The 19,953-nt window shown below is 43.5% G+C and overlaps 1 long non-coding RNA gene across 1 annotated transcript; it reads right to left on the reverse strand.

Moving 5' to 3' along the window:
• Nucleotides 1-2,134: 2,134 nt before the first annotated feature.
• Nucleotides 2,135-12,527, reverse strand: LOC143835714 (uncharacterized). The gene is made up of 3 exons (XR_013230319.1): nt 10,217-12,527; nt 9,719-9,873; nt 2,135-2,485 (listed from the first exon to the last, which is right to left on the reverse strand). It is a non-coding gene; the product is annotated as an uncharacterized LOC143835714 (long non-coding RNA).
• Nucleotides 12,528-19,953: the final 7,426 nt, after the last annotated feature.

The following is a 19,953-nucleotide window of genomic DNA, read 5'->3' on the forward strand; positions in this document are numbered from 1 at the left end:
CCCCTCTGTGCCATGATGGTGAAAACGAGTTCAAAAGGTTGCTCATTGTGGGTGGAGGGGAAGAAGTCTTCCACCTCAATACCATATGTCCCCATCCCCAGGTCCCATCCTGCCAGACCACAGGAGCCTGTCCCTGGCAGGGCATCAGCAAATGTCTCAGAGACACCTTTCCCTGATCAGTTCCAAGGGCTTTCCACAGAGGATAAAGTTGTTAGTACTGCCCAAAGGCCAGAAGTTTCTAACACTCTTTGAGAGGTCAGTGACAGTGATTCCAAGGCTGGGGGGATCCTCCACTTCCAGACAACTGTTTGCCTCCAATACACTATTCCTGTCCCTATTACACCCCCTTCATGACCACCCCCAGTCCAGTGCCAGAAAGCAGCTGTCCCTCCCATCTTCTCCAACCCTGGGATGACGTTTCCCGCCCACACTTTTGAAATGTTTCCACACCCTCATCAGTGACCCCCGTGTTGCAGAGTGCCAGGTGTGCCACACTCACATCCAGGAGGCAACCCCCCCCCCAACAATTGTCCTCCTCTATCTTCCACAGGCACCTGCAATGGGTCATCCCAGTATCTTGCCACCTGGAAAAAGAATGGTGGCTAGTGGAAGAAAGAAGAGGCCTACTTCCTCCCAGCAGGGAGCAGGAGGCCCCTCCAAGAAAGACTCTCTGCACTTAGGGTTAGGAAGGTAGTGGGACATCTGGTAGGCCACGCACTATGAGGTCATTTCCACAGGACTGCTGACAGTGCCATCCAGCAGGGCTACATGGTGGGCCCAGGAAGCAATCACTCACCTGACTGGTGAGATGATTGTTACAGATGGTCAGGCCTTCTCTCTTTTGTCAGCAGCTGAGGATACAGGTCAGCAGACATGGCCAGAACACTGGATGGAAGAGGCTGTGGGAGGGAGGAGGAAGAACCACAGTCCAGTACCTCTGTCTCAAAGAGCCAAACCAGGGAGAAGCCTCGCTAACCATTGTCAGTGGTGATCTGGCCTGCGGGTTGTACTGGCACTTGGGTGGGAGTATGGCCACTTCTGCCAGGTAGAGGCAGGTTCCCTCACCCAACACCTACCTCATGAAACAACATCTAACAACACAAACCTACCTTATGGCTTTTACTGGTCTGGTAAGGCTGGGGAGCCCCTATCAGAAGGCTATTGCCTTTCTCTTATTGCTTATTCCTGAGTTGTTCCATTATAGACTCCTATAACTGCAGCTGACTTTTCCACAGAGAGCACTGGGGAGACTTTTTTGAGGGGAAAGGAATCTGTAACCCCAGAAATGTAATCCATCCCCAACATGGAGAAATTGTAGAGGAGTGAGGTTCCCTGTGTGTTTCGTGTGCGTAGCCTGCAGAGTCCATTCTATACACCGTTGAAATTGTGCTTGACATTTTTCTCAAAAGCACTTTCCATGCTTGAACTTATTCCTGTTGGGTTTACAGTGCTACAGTAGCTATAGTACTGCTGAGCTTGTAAAAATATCCCCCCACCTTCAATTTCTACTGGAAAATTCTCTGGTTTGATCTTAGTCCATTAGAAACAATGGAGGATGGAGCACTTTCTTTGTGGGGCCATAACCCATACTCTAAATCATCACCAAACTTGGAGTGCAGGTACAGTATTAAGCCGGAGATCCCCTGCAAGTTTGGGGTCACTAGTTTACTGGGAGGAGGCATCCTACCACATCACAAACTTTATGAACTGATACAGATTTGTGCTTGTCCATGGGCCGTGAACCATGCACGCCACAAATCAAAGTGCATTTTCCTGGTTCGTATCCATCCCTACTAGCCTGAGTTATCCAGGAAAGGGCTCTACATGAATGTACATCTTCCTAAATTTCCTTTCCAAATATATATGAAGTCACACAAAGCTATCAGACCAATTCACATAATTAAATGCTGCAATAATATTTCTCAAGTTGCAAATAGAATCTACAAGAGAGCGTACCATTCTGAAATCCCAGTGAAAAGAAACCAGCCTTCTCTATTTGTTGTGAAAGAGTGGTCTCATATCCTATTACCCCTTGACACTTAAGAGTTAATTGTTATTCTAATTACATGTGACAAAACCCCAAGTCTTAAATGAAGAAGATAATTATTGGTGTAGTTCTACTAACAGTTCATCTTTAAAATCCCAGGATTTTATTTTCAAGTGTGTTTCTATGCCTGTTATATAAATACAAAACAACTTCACAGAGGCTCACAGATCATAATTCGCATACAAAATGCAAAAACAATTCCTTTTTTTGTATGCCTGCCACCCACACAACCCCACCCAAAGGCCAACACATAAATGGGAGGCAGCTGCGGAAATTCTGAGGTGTTGAGCTGTCAGTCCATCCACCTGCAGATAAGATGTTGCCAGCATTGTTTCCGAGTGAAGGGAATAGTCCTAAGAGGTATGTTCATCTCAACATACTCACTGCTCGCACATCTTTAAATGCTGAATGCCAGAGACAGCAAACTCTTATATACATCTGTTAGAAAGGGAAGAAGCAAAAGTAATTTAGGTCAGGAAGAACAGAGACATCTCACAACCACCCAGCTATTCACTCAAAAAGGTCATCTGTTGGATAGTTTTGTTTAACCTCAGTTGTTACACCCATCTTGTTAACTGACAGCTCAACTTGAAAGGGTTTTCTTGACAGGAAACTATTAAACTGACATACATTTTTGTGGTTTTACGAACTAATGCAAAAATGCCCATTAAAAAGCAAGGAAAGAAAGAAGAAAAGCAAGTTGTAATTTCCATAATAACTTTTTTTTCTTAAATAAACTTGGGAAGAATCCCAGAGGAATGTGGTTGATTGTGTTGTGTAATTATAGCCTCGAACTTTTCAGGGGGAAAAAAAGATTTGTGAACACCATATAAATATACGTTTAGGTAACCGGATGAGCTAAGCCTCAGAGTCCAATCAAGCACATGCATGGGCGGCTCAGCAAAGACAAGCTCAGCCAAAAGACCTGTAAGAATTCAATGAAGAATACTTCAGTATTCTCATCCTATAGATGTCAAGCACAGCTGTGGAGTACTGCTGAAATCTCCTTGGAATGGAGACTATCTCACCTAATCAGATGGAGTAGTAAGGATGTATAACTAAAAGAAAGTTATAACAAAAGAGTTGCAAACATTCACATTCGTTTCAGGGATGAAAATATCAAAATTGGAAAAGAAGTTGTAACATTTACTTAGGGATAAAAGGCTCTGCTGGCATGGGATTCACTCTTAAAACACAGGTTTAAGTATTATATACTAGTAGCAAAGCCCATTTTAAAAAATGGGCTCTGAAAGGGGTAGGGGAATGCCCTTCCCAGCCACGAGGAGGCTGGAAAGCCTGCCCCTTTGCCCTCCCCTCCAGGGCCAGCCCCTCTTCAGCGGCAAAGCCCTCTAGCCAGCTTAGGCATGGCCACTGAAGGGAGGCTGTAAAGACTCCCCCCCACTCCTACCCATTGGCAGCATCTCTGGGGGCCAGCGTCCTGGTCAGCAGCAAAGCACTGTCTAGAGGCAGCGGGGCCACTGCTAGCCCTGGACAGTCTCCTCCCAGGAGGCTGTTTCCCAAATATTAATAGGAAACAATGGATAAAGATAGGTCTTTCTTGCATCAAATAATTGCACAGTGCTATCAAACCATATTCAGTTTGCCTTGATGAGAGTATTATTTTAGTACAATTGAAAATAGCATTCATTTGGGGTTGCTGAGTCTCCCATGTTAGAGGCAGGGATCCTCACCCCCACCCTCAAGGGCTGTGTGGATGCAGAGCCTGATTGAAGGCTAGCATTTCCGGGGGGCAGGAGAACCCAACAGAGGCTGGTGCCCAGAGGGGTCACTCCATGGTGCCTCCCCCCCTGTTTCAGCCTGCCATTTTGTCTGGGTTTTGGGGCTGGATAGCCAAGGCAACCCATTGAGGGGCAGGCTGTGGTGGGCTTCCTTGTGGTAGGGTAACCACAAGATGGCATGATTCTCTTCCCATGCTTGCCACACTCAATGTTGAATAAAGGCTGTGGCCAAATATTTTATGCCAAAATTATGGTTGTCAGTGTCCTCATTAGGCGGTCAATATCCCCATGCAAGGCAAAAAGCCCCCAAGACTTATCTAAGGGGGCCATTGCTGCTGCGGGGGAGGAACGCCGACAGGGACCTGGCTGGTTGGAGAGATTGCCCAGCCCTGGCATTCTCTGAGCAGTATGTGTGTTGGCATGGCAACAGGGGGTGTGGCTGAACTGGGCGTCAGTTAAACAGATGGCCTGATATTCTTTGGCCTCTTTCCCCCCCTTCAAGGCGCCCAAAGACGCAAAACCCACCCTCCTTCCCTGTTTATGAATTGTTTGACTTTTTGTTAGATGTTAGGTTATATTATTGATTAATTGTCACAGCCTGCGGAAGTGGAGCATGGGAAGGATCAATTTTGGGGAGGCCAAGCTTGCGCGTTGTCCTCCCTTAGATTTGGGGGGCCCTTTAAAGGGCTGTGTGGATGCAGAGCCTGATTGAAGGCTAGCATTTCCGGGGGGGAGGCACCATGGAGTGACCCCTCTGGGCACCAGCCTCTGTTGGGTTCTCCTGCCCCCCTTACCAGGAGTAGGAGGGAGGCCAAGGCTTCATTACTGGCAATGTGTCAGCATCACATCTGGCACGTACCAGATCTAGTACTTGGACAAAATCTCTACCCAGATATCAGAGTGTCAACACGACACCACAATAAGATGGAATGTACTGGAAATGATTTTGCCATGTTCCTAACAATGTAGGCTGAGCCTCCCACTCAACCCCACTGGTTGCCAGGAGGAACCTGGCAACACTAGATGGATAGTTTCCTGTAGCAAAGTGACCCCAACTTATCTTCACTGCTACCAAAGACCCTCAGACTTCTTAGTTGAGCTCAAAGAACAAGATAGCTTAGTTATATGTGGTAGAATGACAGAATGTTCCGCATGTGGGGGATGGCTGAGGTAAAAGGAGCTCCGTTATTATAGATAAAATAGCCATCCTCTTAAGCATAAATAGACAATATAGCAGTACAACAGTTTCAGTATAGTTTATAAGCGTAATGGTTTCAGACAGGTACAATTGTCCTTTTTTAAATTTCCTTTAATAGCATATTTATTTATTTATTTATTTATTTATTTATTTATTTATTTATTTATTTATTTAATCTTATTTATTGCATTTATATACTGCCCTCCCCGAAGGCTCAGGGCGGTTTACATGAAACAACAAAATGGTACAGGTAACATCATTCTGGTAACAGGTGGTAACAACAATAACATTAACATAATAAAAAAACAACAATAACATTAAAGGAAGGTGGAACTGGAAAGAGTCTTAGCTCAAATCGTACTGAGACCCAGGGGTTGGGTGGATTCGTTAACAGTCATGGTAGGAGTGGGAAGGCTGTGCAGAATAGAGCCCGGGTAGAGCAGAGCCGGGGCAGACCCTACCAGAGACTCTGCACAGCACTGCCCAACCATCTGCACACCCAGCCTTGCCACGTCCCCTTAATGGAGTTTAGATGAAGGGAGGGAAGGGGAACAAAGGGGGGAACAAAACCTAAAAATAAACAGCCCAACAACAAAAAGGCAAAATGAGGGGAAAGAGCAGGAAATCTTGATGGTAGATTATTATAATGCATTCTACATGGGTCTGTCCATGAATACAACCTGGAAACTCCAGTTTGTATAGAAGGCCTCAGCTCAATTATTATCAGGAACCAGGTCGATTGTGCATTATAATAACTGTTCAGCACCTGCTCCATCAGTTACCTATTAATTTCTGGGATCAATTTATTCGTTTACAAAACCCTTGATGATCAAGGATCCAAATATTTAAAGACTCACCTCTTCCAATATGCTCCATTCCAACAGCTACTGCACTGATCTGAACAAAGCTGGTTGAAAGTGTATTAAGATGAGCAGTTACCTGTACCTAAACTTTCTCTGCTGTGACACTCGCTTTGTGAAATGGGCTGACTGAGGAGGTCAGAATGCCTCCTATACGTTTTTCATTCCTCAGAATATGTAAAACAAAACTGTTAATGAAAGCATTTTTATAAAGAGAAATATGGCTATGGTAAAATAGAATTGCTGGTGCTTTTACAAAGGGACATGGGCTACAGTTTACGGTACAGTTTGTTGTATGCAATTTGTTACTTTTAATACTGCCTTGGTTTTGGATTTCTGCATTTTTCCATTTGTCATGCCCTACATTTTTCATGTTTAAATTGATTTTTTTGAAAAAAATTGTAATCCAGTATTATTGAATTATTTTATGTTTTATATTGTTCCTGCTGCATTGTCTTAAATGTTGTAATCTGGCTTGCGACTCAGTGAGAAAAGCTGACTACAAATAAAATAAATATTCTAATGTCAATCAATTTGTTATATAAATTTATTCAAATCACAGCTGTCACATCTTTCTTCTACAATACGTGGGTAGTTATTTTAATGGAGACATTTCATCTCTGCCATATTTGATTTACACAGGTTTCTTCATTATAAGGCAGTTTAACATTAAATATCCCATGGGTTTTAGCAAGATGTGTATCATTATGTTTCCTTCTCAGACCTCTAAATATACTGCTAAATCCAAAGCTTTATCAAATCTGTTGAACATACATTTAATGTGACTTACTATATTATATCTCCTTGTACCAGGATGTAAGAAGGATGTACTTTAAAATTACACTTATTTTTTTGAAAAAATCCTGCCTGGTTTCACATTTGCTCTACATAACAGTCCCAAGAATGTTTCTCTTGCTTTCTTAATATATCTTCTGACAGTGAAAGTGTCTGAAAGAAAATTTCTGAAAGAAAATGCTCTTTCCAAGTCATTGTACATTTTAGTTGCACTAAATGATTCTGTATCATTAACTTTACAAGCAAGAAAAAAAATTGATTTGGTGATATTGTTCTAAGAAGGCCACAGGTCCGAAAATTTACTATTGACTCAGGCAGAATTATCAATATATTTCTATAACTAAATATGACATTTAAAAATTATTTCAGAGGGCTGCTTGTTGTTTCTTGTTTTTGGAAAGAAATGTTTATTTCATTGATGTGATTTTACCATTACTGTTAAAACATATGAAAATCTTTATGCGCCCTCTGGCCCAACTGGTGCGGAGCTACGGCTTGGGCTGTCATCAATATGCGGATGTCACCCAGCTGTATCTCCTGATGGCCGCCCAAACTCTCCCCCAGAACTATTTGCCAGATGTTTGGAAGCTGTAGCTGGATGTCTTGAGCAGTCGCCTGAAATTCAACCCCTCCAAGACGGAGGTCCTGTCGCTGGGCGGTAAGGGGGCAGAACAGGAAGCGCGTCTGCCCACATTGGCAGGGACGCAACTGGTTACCGTGTCCCAGGCCAGGAATGTGGGTGTGATCTTGGATGCCTCGTTAACGCTGGAGACTGAGGTCAAAAAGGTAGCCAGCCAGGCTTTCTTCCATCTTCGCCAGGCTTGGCTACTAGCACCCTGTCTGTCCCCAGAACACCTGGCCACAGTGATCCACACGATCCATCCAGAATAGATTTCTGTAACTCGCTCTACGCGGGCCTGCCCTTGGGCTTGATCCAGAAGTTACAACTGGTACAGAATGCGGCTGCTAAGGTCCTCACTGGAACTCCGTGGAGGGCCCATATCCAGCCTGTGCTGAGGCAGCTGCACTGGTTGCCAGTTGCTGGCCAGATCTGGTTCAAGGTTCTGGTACTTACCTTTAAAACAGTCTGGGTCCCACATACTTGTGGGACCACGTTTCGCCCTATGCCCCCCGCAGAGCTTTATGCTCTGCGGGTGCTAATTTGTTGGTCATACCCGGCCCCAGGGAAGAGTGCTTGGCCTCAACCAGGGCCCGGGCCTTTTTGGTCCTGGCCCCTAGCTGGTGGAATGAGATCCCAGAAGAGCTACAGGCCTTGCAGGAGCTTCCAGCATTCCACAGGGCCTGTAAGACAGAGCTCTTCCGCCTGGTCTATGGTTGAGGCCAGCGCGCTAAGGTAGATCTGACCCCTTTGCTAAGCAACTTACAACTGTTTCCATGTCCACCCCCCAGCCAGGAAAAATTAGGGATTTTTATTATTTCTGTGTCACATTACTGTGGTTAATGGCATTTTAGCTTAGTTTTTAAGGGGTATTTTATTAGGGTTTTTAAAGTTGTATTGTACATTGTATATAGTGTTGTGACCGCCTCAAGCCTTCGAGGAGGAGTGGGATATAAATCAAGTAAGTAAGTAAGTAAGTAAGTAAGTAAGTAAGTAAGTAAGTAAGTAAGTAAATAAATAAATAAATAAATAAATAAATAAATAAATAAATAAATAAAATGAGTTCCATTTTCATTTGTGGTTTTCAAGAATAGATGGATTTTATAGGCAAGTGTCTCCAGAAAGTAAAATGTCAGGAAGCGTTTGAAGTCTCTGTAGTTCCCTATGTCCATTTCTGAATATAGAGAAACATAATATGGCACTATTTGAACAGAGAAAGGTTTTTTTTGTTTTTAAGACAGATTCAGGTAGGTAGCCACGTTGATCTGAACCAGCAAGTTTGAATCTAGTTGCACCTTTAAGACCAACAAAGTTTTTTTTTCTGGGTATAAATGTTTGTATGCATGCACATATTTATTTATTTACTAGAGGCAAAGCCCACTGCACCCAGGAATACAACAGTTGCTAGCACATGCATCTGTACTGTGACCCTTCCCGGGGTCTGGCCTTCTTCCACTCCTGCCTCTCTGCTCAAGATGCACTGTGGTGAACAAGTTAAAGAGTAGCAGGCTCTAATCTCAAGAGAAGGGTTTGATTCCTGACTTCTCCATTTGCAACCAGTTGGGTTGCCAACTTCCAGGTGGGGGGCTGGAAACCATTGGGAACATGAAAGATAGGATGAAAGGGAAAGACACAGAGAAAGAGAGAAAGAAAGATGATGGAAGGAAGGGAGGATGGAAGGAAGGCATCAATTATCCCAGAGAAAATAGCTGCTTTGGAGAGGCATTGGCTCTTGTACTCTCACATCACGCAACAGTGTCTACACAGGTCACCACTGTCCTCACCTTCCCATCCAACCCCACATCTTCCAAAGCCCAGGCCAGGCAGGCTGCAGGGAGGATAGTCTGCCTCCTTCCCTCCCACCCCATTTCCCGAATAGTAGGCTGATCAGGGAAGACTGTGAAGGGGCTGCCTCCTTCCCACCCACCCCCTAACTCTCCCAAAGCCCGGGCCAGGTAGGGAAGGCTGTAGGGATTTGCCTCCTTTCTGCCCCCTCTCCCACATCTCCGAAATGCCAAGCTGGGTAGGGAAAGCCATGGCAGGTTGGGTTGCCTCCTTCCTTCTCCCCCCCCCCCATATCTTCAAAAGGCTGGGCCAGGAAGAGAAGGCTGGGGTGGGGGATTGCCTCCTTTCTGTCCCTCCACCACATCTCCCAAAGGCCAAGTTGGGTGAAGAAGGCCATGGGGGGGCTGCCTCTTTCCCACACACTTCCCACATCTCCCAAAGGCTAGGCTGCTTGGTGAAGGGAATGGGCTTCCTCCCTTCTACCTACCCCATCTTCCAAAGGGCAGGCCAGTAAGTGAAGGCTAGTAGGTAAGTAAGTTACATACAAAGCAAGCCTAAGTTACATCATTCTAAACTCATTGATTTCAGAAATATCTCCAAATATAGCATTTGCCTTCACTTTGTGATGCACATTCCACAGGCTGATTGCTCTCAAAAGGCACAGCAGTTACTGACCTTTTCTGTTTTAAAGTAAACCATCCCAGCATCACAGATCTTAAGAGGAGAACGAAGAATGCTTTGAATCCGGGGTAAGCATATATCCATATTCCATCAGCAAGGAAATGCACACACTTTACAAGAAACATCACATCCTGGATATTTTCATTTCCCTGTTCAAATCAATACAAAATGTTAAGATAGGTTTATAGGTACCTCATATGAATTTTGTTGATGAAAACATCAAAATGAATATACAAACTGTTCCATTGCAAGAAGTCTGATATTGGAAAGCCACACAGAAAAAAAATAGGAGCTTTATCTCAGATGCCCCAAATACTCCTGTATGACCAATTATACATGGTGGCAGCCGTGTTGGGTTGCTGCCAGCTTTTGGCAGTGGGGCAGAATGCCCCCCCTGCTTCCTGTGTACCAACAGATTGCCCCCTCTGGATATGGTCCATCCTGGCTTTTCATGTATGCACACCAAGCTGGGACAGAAAGTTTCCATCATACCTCACCACGTTGGTGAGGGGAGCAGGGTTTTTTTTTCACTTCATGAAAGTGGGATAGTGACACAATGCTATCCCACCATTGTGGGAGTGGGGAAAAAAACTCCCCATTAGGCTCTGTGGCAACACAAAGCGCTGTGGAGCCAAATGGGGCATTTTGTGTCCCTGCTAGGACACCATAGGTAGGGGAGGAGCCAGGCCTCTTCCCTGTATACATGGGCTCCTCCCAACATGGCCACCAATGGTGCTTGCATTACAAAAGGGAATACTGAAAATCAACATTCCCTTAATGTGGGACATCAGAGGCCCTAAAACAGGCCTGGGCTGGGAGGGGGCCAGCCTGACAGGGACATCATGCATTAGCCGAATTCTCCCTGCTGCCTTGCGAGAGCCAGCCAGGCTTATCCCTCCCATTATTGGTCTGTGTTTTGGAGGGGGTGTCTAGAAAGGTTTGTTTAACCTTTTATACAAGTCAAGCCCATATTTGCTGGCATACTGTGTACAAGTGTTTTTGGCCTTGATTGAAGCCCGGTCCAAATGCTTTGTACCTTTAGGGAAAGAACTTGCTTTAGGGAAAGAACAGCTCTGTTAATGGGATGCATGACTCTTAATTCTCACCCTTTTCTGACAGACCTCTCAATGTAAATTGTTTCAAAACAGGTGTTTCCAAGTTGAATAAATTATCTTAGATTGATTTCTGCCTCTTGGCTTGTCTCTTGTTGGTATATCTGTATCTCTTCAGTATCATTTCCTGAGGGAGCCTCTGGCATTTCAAAGACAATATTGCTAAGTCACACCCTTAAGGAAAATTATTTTGTTCCTCTAACAGTCCTTGAGCCATGCTTTAGTTCAGTCTTCTGGCTATTAACAGAGGCAGCATTCATATGGAGGTAAACAACTGCCTCAACAAGTGAAATATGATATGTTCATATTGTGCTGCTTCATTATACACACGTGAATCAACCTTTGGTTGCAAATGGCTGACAGGGTTCCTAGAGCCGGTTTCAAACCTTTACTCCAAACTTGGATGGCACTCAAAACGTCACTGTTCTCGCAATTCTCCTTCTGGGATCTGGGGTAAATTAGTACATTCAGATGAGTCATATAATATGGAATTGCCACAGGAAACAATTAATGCTGCTATCAGTGCAGAAGTCAGACATAATGGTGCCACATTTTCTTCATATAAGTTAGCAAATAAACAAAAAAACCCTTACTAATTTCAAAATAACTATGTCTCGTCACAGCAATGACTACTTCCTCCCCCACCCCCATAGCTATGTGTAAGACACCCAAGCTATGTGTAAGACATTTAACTGTAAGTGACTCCCATGAGGGAATAAGAGTGCAACCCTAAGCAGAACTATCCTATGGCCAATTTCCTGAAGAGTTTCTTAAGCTGTGTGAGATCTGTGAGGTTTGACTTATGCCTGTCCTTCTAAGAAACCTTTCAGATGGTTCAGTGATTGGTGACAAACACCTTACGTGCCCATTTCTCCCCAAACCTTTACTTCCTTCAGTGCTGCTTGTTATCACCAGACAACCCTAGGGATTGCTAAGGTGGTTTGCGCCCTTTGGCCCCCCACACATGGGTTGTCTCCCTGGTAGCTAATCCAAAATTAAAGGTAAAATCGTATTCCCAGCGGGGATCTTGATGGTACCTTTACATTGTGGATTATGAGGGACAGCCAGCGGGCTGTTTAGTATTGGCTCTTACCCTTGCTACGCCAACCCTCCTAGGGGAGGTGTGTTTGTTGCACAATAAATGCTGTGGCCAAAATTTTAAGCCAAGGAGAAATGTGTTGCGTCTTTATTCCGCCATCACTGGCCTCCTGCCTGCCAACTATCCTATGGCCAATTTCCTGAAGAGTTTCTTAAGCTGTGTGAGATCTGTGAGGTTTGACTTATGCCTGTCCTTCTAAGAAACCTTTCAGATGGTTCAGTGATTGGTGACAAACACCTTACGTGCCCATTTCTCCCCAAACCTTTACTTCCTTCAAGCTTTCAAGCAGCCTAGATACTTCTTTCAAGCAACCTAGATAGAGAACCAGTTTGGTGTAGTGGTTAGGAGTGTGGACTAATCTGCCATGCCAGGGTCAATTCTGTGCTCCCCCACATGCAACCAGCTGGATGATCTTGGGCTCGCCACAGCACTGATAAGGCTGTTCTGACCGGGCAGTGATATCAGGGCTCTCTCAGCCTCACCCACCCCACAGGGTGTCTGTTGTGGGAGAGGAATGGAAAGGCAATTGTAAGCTGCTTTGAGCTTCCTTCGGGTAGGGAAAAGGGGCATATAAGAACCAACTCTTCTTCTTCTTCTTCTTCTTCTTCTTCTTCTTCTTCTTCTTCTTCTTCTTCTTCTTCTTCTTCTTCTTCTTCTTCTTCTTCTTCTTCTTCTTCTTCTTCTTCTTCTTCTTCTTCTTCTTGTCCAGTCCTCTCCCAGGAGTCTTCATTCAGGTGTTGCTACACCAAGCCTGACTGGGCTGTCCTTAAAGGCTGAAGAGGAATAGCGGCTCTTGTCAGGGAAGCTTTAGCAGTGCTATTTGGCAGTGCTACCAGCAGAAGAAATGACAAATATAGCCAGGCCTCTTGTTTCCTTTACAGGCCCAGCAGCTTGATCCTTTTTGACTGAATCTGAATCTGGACCAGGTTATGCTGGAACTTGTTATGGTAACATGAGTTAAGAAAAATTGTGATTAGTTATTACCTGAACGCAGGTATCAAAGAATAGGAAACAATTCAAGATGAATAATTATTTTAATGACCCAATTAAACAAAGTGAGGTTTTAACTTTTTTTCTCCTTCTAATTTCTGAAAAATCATGGAAATAGAGTTGGAAGGTGTCATACAGGCTATCTAGTCCAACCCCCTACTCAATGCAGGAGCAGCCTAAAGCATCCATGAAAAATATCTGTTCAGCTCTGCTCAAAGACTGCTATTGATGGGGAGCTTACCATTTTCTTAGGCAGCTGATTCCACTGCTGAACAACTAAGCCTGTGAAAAAGAATTGCTAATAAAATAAACAATATTGGTACTATGTGTTTTATACCCCTTGATGAAGTTGCTTCCAATACTTGTTAATATTACCAAGAGTAGATAGTCACTGACAAAAATCAGCCCTTCTTCTTCTTCTTCTTCTTCTTCTTCTTCTTCTTCTTCTTCTTCTTCTTCTTCTTCTTCTTCGCACCTGGCAGTCTTGAATATCACACTGAATGAACAATAATCAAATCAAGTGCTCACTTAACCATTCATCAGCACCAGGTGGGCATGCTGTGTGTTTTGCAAAGGACCATGGGAGCTGTAGCCAGGTAGCCTCCTGTGCACTAGGAATTAAGTGGGTTACCAAACTCTCCTCTTTTACAGTATACTGAATACTAAACTTCAATCTCTTCTCAAATATTTCAACTTCTTATGAAACATTGCACCTCTCCATTTTGGAAACTGTACCTCCTTGACATTTTGAAATAAAATCACTTCTGTTTTAAAAAATACATATATAAGGCCTTTTTATCCTTTCAATGACAAATGAAGAAGTGGCACAGAAACAGTCTACCCTTCTGCCTTGCCAGTGCCACTGAATGCAGCCATATACTTTCCCCCCACTTCCTGCTCAGCACACACCCAAATCTACATATGTCCCAGGGCTCCAGTCCACACACTTTCCTTTCAAGATCTGGAACAACCTGGTTCAAGAGGCTTCTTGGTTCTTCTGTTGGTCATACTGAGTAATCCACCAAATGGTATGGCTAATAGCAAAATGACACCCCCCACCCCATGCCCAACCCTCCCACCCTACTTTGCACTCACCAAACAGTTCATAAGAAGTTCAGGACACTTGTCATGCCAGCAAACTAATCCTGGGATCAGTTCATTATAATCACTCTCCTGGAATGTGGTAAGTTCATCTGACAAATTCATTCATGACAAAATTTGCAGCACCCCCACTTACTTCCATTCAGCACAGATGTAACCACTGTCTGTCAGTTGTCAGAATATTTGTTCTTTGTAGTCAGTGTCATAACACTTACTGAGTCAGGCTTAGACTTGTCAGACAAGGAACCAGATGAGCTTGAGGAAGAGAAAGGAACGCTGTCTGCAGCAGACCCTCAGACCCAGAATCCCTGGCTCTGGAAGCTGTACCTCAAGAACCTGGGAGAACCAAAGCCTGCAGCTCCTTAGGCCATGTGCCATGAACCTACAGGTAAGACCATGTAACAGCCAGAAGACCACAGAATTGTTCCAGGTTCAATGACAGCTATCACTTGGCAAAGCTGGGCCAGATCCTTTCCCATCAGCCCTTCAGATTCTACCATTACTCAGCAGGAACCATGAAGACAACAGGTCTATATGGAAGCAGCCCAGTGAAGCAGCTGAGCCAGGCTTGCAGTCCAAGGTTAATCTTTTAGTAAAGTTAGTTCAGTGGACTTAATTATTTGCAGGATTCTGGCCCCTATGAAGCCTTGAGTCCTCCTAAGTAGATTGTTCCCTATTTAAATCTTTATCTAGGACGGAAACCTTGCTGGAATAACCAGACTCCAAGTTCTTTGCACCAGCTCTCCAAGCCATTATTCTTGTCTAGCCTTAACCCCTGTAGTCAGAATGTTTACTACCACAACACTGGACATTTTCTCATTTTGACCATTCTACTGTTTGTGTTTTATTACCCTTTAAAAACATTGTTTTTGCATTGACACTTTTAAACATTTGACTGATTTTGTCATTTCAACATATAGTTTTTGATGAACTAGGATGCATGGAAATCTGAAACTTTTTTTTTATTACCTTCTGAGGACTAAGAACCATAATTGCCATTTGATATTTAAACATAAAGTAGCCATACGTTATATGGAACTTAGATGTACAATATAAATATCATTTATTCATATAACATATACACTAATCTACTGATACACAAATACCATTGTATTTTACGGAATCAAGACCAAAACATGGTACCAAGAAAAAATCCATACAAGAAACAATCCATACAAGAAACAAATAAAATGTAGAAACAAACAAGAAACAAACAAGAAACAAATAAAATGTAAATTAGGTTTTCAAGGACAAAGCAGCAGGGATCAGAAACTCAAAATCATCTTTATTTTTCTCTGTAGATCTGTTTCCTGTTTGTCACTTTATATAGCTGTAACCTTTCTAAGAATACTTCAGCTTTTTCAAAGGCAGCCTCTGCTGGCCTGACATCCTTTGACTAGCTTCACCTTGAACCTGTTGGATATTCCTGTACCCAGTGCAAAGCCTGCAGGTGTGGATCTTTTTCATAGTTGGAATGTGAGACTAGCCAGTCCCTGGCATACATCAAAGAGCTTGAATAAAGAGATACATTCATGGATATATTTTCAAACTCAAGTGATCAACAGACAAAAATGGTATTAGGAAGACATAACTTTTGTGCAAGCATTTTTCTGGTAGACTACTGACATTTCCTGCCATAAATGAAGTCTCCATTCTGTGGCATAATTGCCTGTGAATTAAACTATGTATTAATGCATTCAGGACTACATGTCTCTATTTCAAGACACAATGCTTTGCTCACTTGAGAAGAGAGAGCTGGTTTTTGTACCCTGCTTTTTTTACTACTGGAAGGAATCTCAAAGTGACTTACAATTGCCTACTCTTTGTCTCCCCACAACAGACACCATGTGAGATTGGTGAGATTGAGAGAGCTCTGAGAACTGGCCCAAGGTCAACCATCTGGCTACATGTGGAGAAGTGGGGACTCAAACCCAATTCTCGAGATTAGAGGCTTCTGCTTTTAATCAGTACACCAAGACGGCTCTCTTGATGTGAAGTTAAGCTTTTTTTTTGGGGGGGGGGTCAATTCCATTGAAAAAATAGGAGGGGTAGGCTGCTAATAGTTATTTTAAATCTAGGAGAAATGTAGATTCCTGAAGATAGGAACTGAAATTATTTTCTGCATGATGACAACACCACTCCTAGGGCTCCTCAAAGCCAGAAAAATTATTTCAGGATTCCTCCACAGTCAAAAGGTTCAAAAAGACTGCTGTACAGGATCTAATGTAAGTCATGCAACAATATAAAACAGCAATTGGAAGATATCAGTAGTTTAAAATAGGTCTGACAGCACAATTCTAGGTGGAGTTACACCCTTCTAATTATGGAATCTAACTATGGGATCTCATATTAGTATGCATTTTTAATGGTGTGTACAAGGACATTATCTAAAACAGTGGACCCCAACCCCTGGGCCGCGGTCTGGTGCTGGGCCGTGAGAGTCTCAGCGGTGGGCCGTAGCTCCCTCTCCCTGCCGCCCCTCCCTCTCCCCGCCCCCCTCGCAGCTAGAGGTTCTCCAGGCTGCGAGTCTGACAAAGCTTCTTGCTGCGGGAGGGGGGGAGAGGGAAGTGCGGCTGCTGGCACGCTGGCGGTGCAGACGTGCATGCACGGACATGGCAGACATGCCAACTGGGTGCAAATGTGCACGCACTGCAGTTTTGCACATGCGCACATGCTCAGAGTTGTCGGGCATGCATGTTTGCACCTCCACTGGGAGCGAAAACGCACACACGTGATAGGTCAGTGCATGCACGCATGCGTGAAACTGCCGCGCGTGCGTGTTTGCGGCCCCACCAGGCACAAACACGCATGCGCGGCAGGTCCATGCATGCATGTTTGTGCGGGCCGCAGATTGGCCTCTCTCCCCACCCCTTGGCAGCAGTCCTCAATGTGAAAAAGGTTACGGAACGCTGATCTAAAGTATTCTGATATTTGTGAATGAATAAATTCTACCTTTTGGGGGGTGACTGGCACAGAACTACCTAAGCTCCTTATCATTTCTGGAAGTTTTCAAACTAAACAGATTGCTTTTATTGATCTCTATGTAGGAATGGTAGAGGACAGGAATGCCTGGAGGATCACTGTCCATGGGGTCGCGATGGGTCGGATACGACTTCACACCTAACAAGAACAACAATGTAGGGTTGATAGCTCATGGTTGTGAAATACTTGAAGATTCTGGGGGGTGGAGCCTGAAGATGGGGTTTGGGGGAATGTAGGAACTTCAATAGGGCCAGATTCTGAAGCATCCTTTTCCCTATGGAGATCAGATATAGCCCTATTTCTATGATATACCCCCCCAAAAAAATTCCAAATTCCAAAAGTATCACACACACACATTCACATAAACAAGTTTCCCCCCACCATTTAGGTACTGAGGCAGAACTTTGGGTTATCTTAATTGTATTTAATCTAATTTGTAGGTGTTTAGAATTCAAAAGACTTGGAGCTTTATAATCGGGGGTATTTCAAAATTCCCTCTGGAAAAGCTGTTCAGGCTTGCTCTCTGATACTTTGCCAAGCTCTATGCAATCATAGGAACAAATAGATTTGTCACAGTGAGCAAGAATGAATAATATACTTCTGATGTTCTAATCTGACCACAGAATGAATCAGCTTAATAAAATATCTGTAAATAACTTATTTACTATCCATTGGATAATTGGCTGATTGGGAAATGAGGAATCCACTTCTGGGAAAAGTGTTGAGTAGGATGCAGATGAAATGGGCAGGAAGATAAAAGCAGCCTCCTTCAGGGAGTTCTAACCAGAGATCTTAACCTCAGTTCCAAGATACTTTCCTTCAGTGTTACAAAAGCTTTTGAAATGAGAGAAGGAGGCTAGCAAGTTGTGGGCAACTTAACAAAACCATGAAATGAGTTACTTCCACTGTGAACTAGTCAGAGAGAACAATGTGGTGCACGACTATTTATGGTGGATACCATCTTTCATGCAAACTCTTTACTATGTTATGTGATCAATAACAGCAATAAAAAAGGAGGGGGAGGAAGCAAACATCTGAAAATACAAACTTATCAAGGTGCAGAATGGCAACAAAGAGGATAGAGGATTTAAGCAGAGGTGGATTAAGCATATCAGGGCCTTTGCCCTAAATATATCGCAAGCCTATACATACATTTCAGGCAGTCAAGATTGCTGAAAATGAAGTACTATTATTTATTTAAGAGTTATATATGCCACCTCTGTGGAATCCTGCTTTAGTACTCGAGTATTTAAATTAAAGATGATTCCATTTTTGCAAATAAGTGAGGATATTTGATTTGAATTACTTGGATCAAATAATCAAAAGAGTTTTAATGTGTTTTCTCACACGTTCCCTTGTCCTCATCTTCATTTCCCATTTTTGTGTTTAAAAATTCCCTAAAGTTAAAGTATATAGTTAAAGCCTTATTGGATTCGTATGGCTTCTGTTTTTATGTTAGTCTCATCCATTTTGCCAAACTGACAATAGCAGAATCCTATGTTCTTCTAAATACACTGGCTTCAATTAATATAATTCTGTTTAAGATTGCACAATCAATATTTATTGTAACTCATTTAGGTCAAATATTGTGTGTCCCAATCATTAACCCAATAAATTTACTAGAAAACATATAGGCCCATTCCGCACAGGTTTATTGTAGCAGGAGTGTGGCAAATTGTAATCGCTACTAAAATGCAGTTATGCACAACGTCGTACACAATCTGCCACACTCCTGAAACCGATCAGCAAAAAGCGCTTTGTTGTAGCGCTTCCAGGGAAATCCCAAAAAGTGGATTCACGCTACACTCTTGCAACCAATCTGCAACACTAGCAAAAAAGTTCGGTGCGTTACCATTGTTGTGGTTTCAGCAAAGTCCCTCCCCCTGGCTCTCTCCTCTGATCTTCCGGCGAAGCGAGTGCCATTTTTTTTTCTCGGAGCGAGTGGAGAGCAACAAACCGACGAGCCTTCATTCACGCGGCGAGGCTTCTCTGGCTGCAGTCCCTCCACAGAGCTGCCTTAAAGCTTGCCTCTAGTCACCAAGCACAACACAGCCCCGTTTGCAAGTTCCCTTTATTTTCGGCCAAAAATCACGCCGGTGCATGGGGGGGGGTTACTCAGAGGAGCGTGGCAACAATGAATCGCCAGATCATACACCACCTGCCAGCTAGATGGGTCTCTCCATTGCAACGAATCAACGCAGATTCGTTGCAACGTGTTTTTTTTTTAACCTGTCTTAAAGGGAAAGGGGCTTTTCGGGAGCATGATAACGGCCGCCCATTGGCTGTTCATTTGACTGATGGCCAGGGGTGGGACAAAGCACAGGAAAAATTGCTTCCTGGCTAGCGATTTTTGGCGAGACCGGAAACCTGTGGGAAATGATTGCAACGCTACTGAATTCAACTACAAAGGCAGGTATACATAACGCTGGATTCCATTATTTTAAATTTTGGAATTGCTTAGTGTAAACAATTGGCCACATTGATTCTTGTGCGGAATGGGCCATAGATTTTTTGAGAAAAGAGATGAAGTTGTAGACCTATTGGGGATATTTAAAACTGGTAAGTCTCCAGGGCCTATTATGCATGTATTAGTTTTCAATGCAGTCAGTTTGCCAACCCTTTTAAATCATCCTTAAAAATGTGTTTAAAGCATTCCCATTTATGCTTGAGGTGTGATACTGTGTTGTTTTTTTTCAGTGATTATGCACCTTAAAAAGTTCCTACGGTAACTCTGGGAAGGGGATGAGAGTTTGACGGGGGAATTCTATTGCTAGGTAATGTCATTCACATTCCAACTAATGTAGTCTGAAATTAGTATTTCAATTGTAGCCAGTATTGCTTTAGGATGCTTTGGGCTGATCCTGCGTTGAGCAGGGGGTTGGACTAGATGGCCTGTATGGCCCCTTCCAACTCTATGATTCTGTGATTCTGTGATCTTTAAGGCA

Source organism: Paroedura picta, chromosome 4, assembly GCF_049243985.1.
Source record: "Paroedura picta isolate Pp20150507F chromosome 4, Ppicta_v3.0, whole genome shotgun sequence".
Lineage (NCBI taxonomy): Eukaryota > Metazoa > Chordata > Lepidosauria > Squamata > Gekkonidae > Paroedura > Paroedura picta.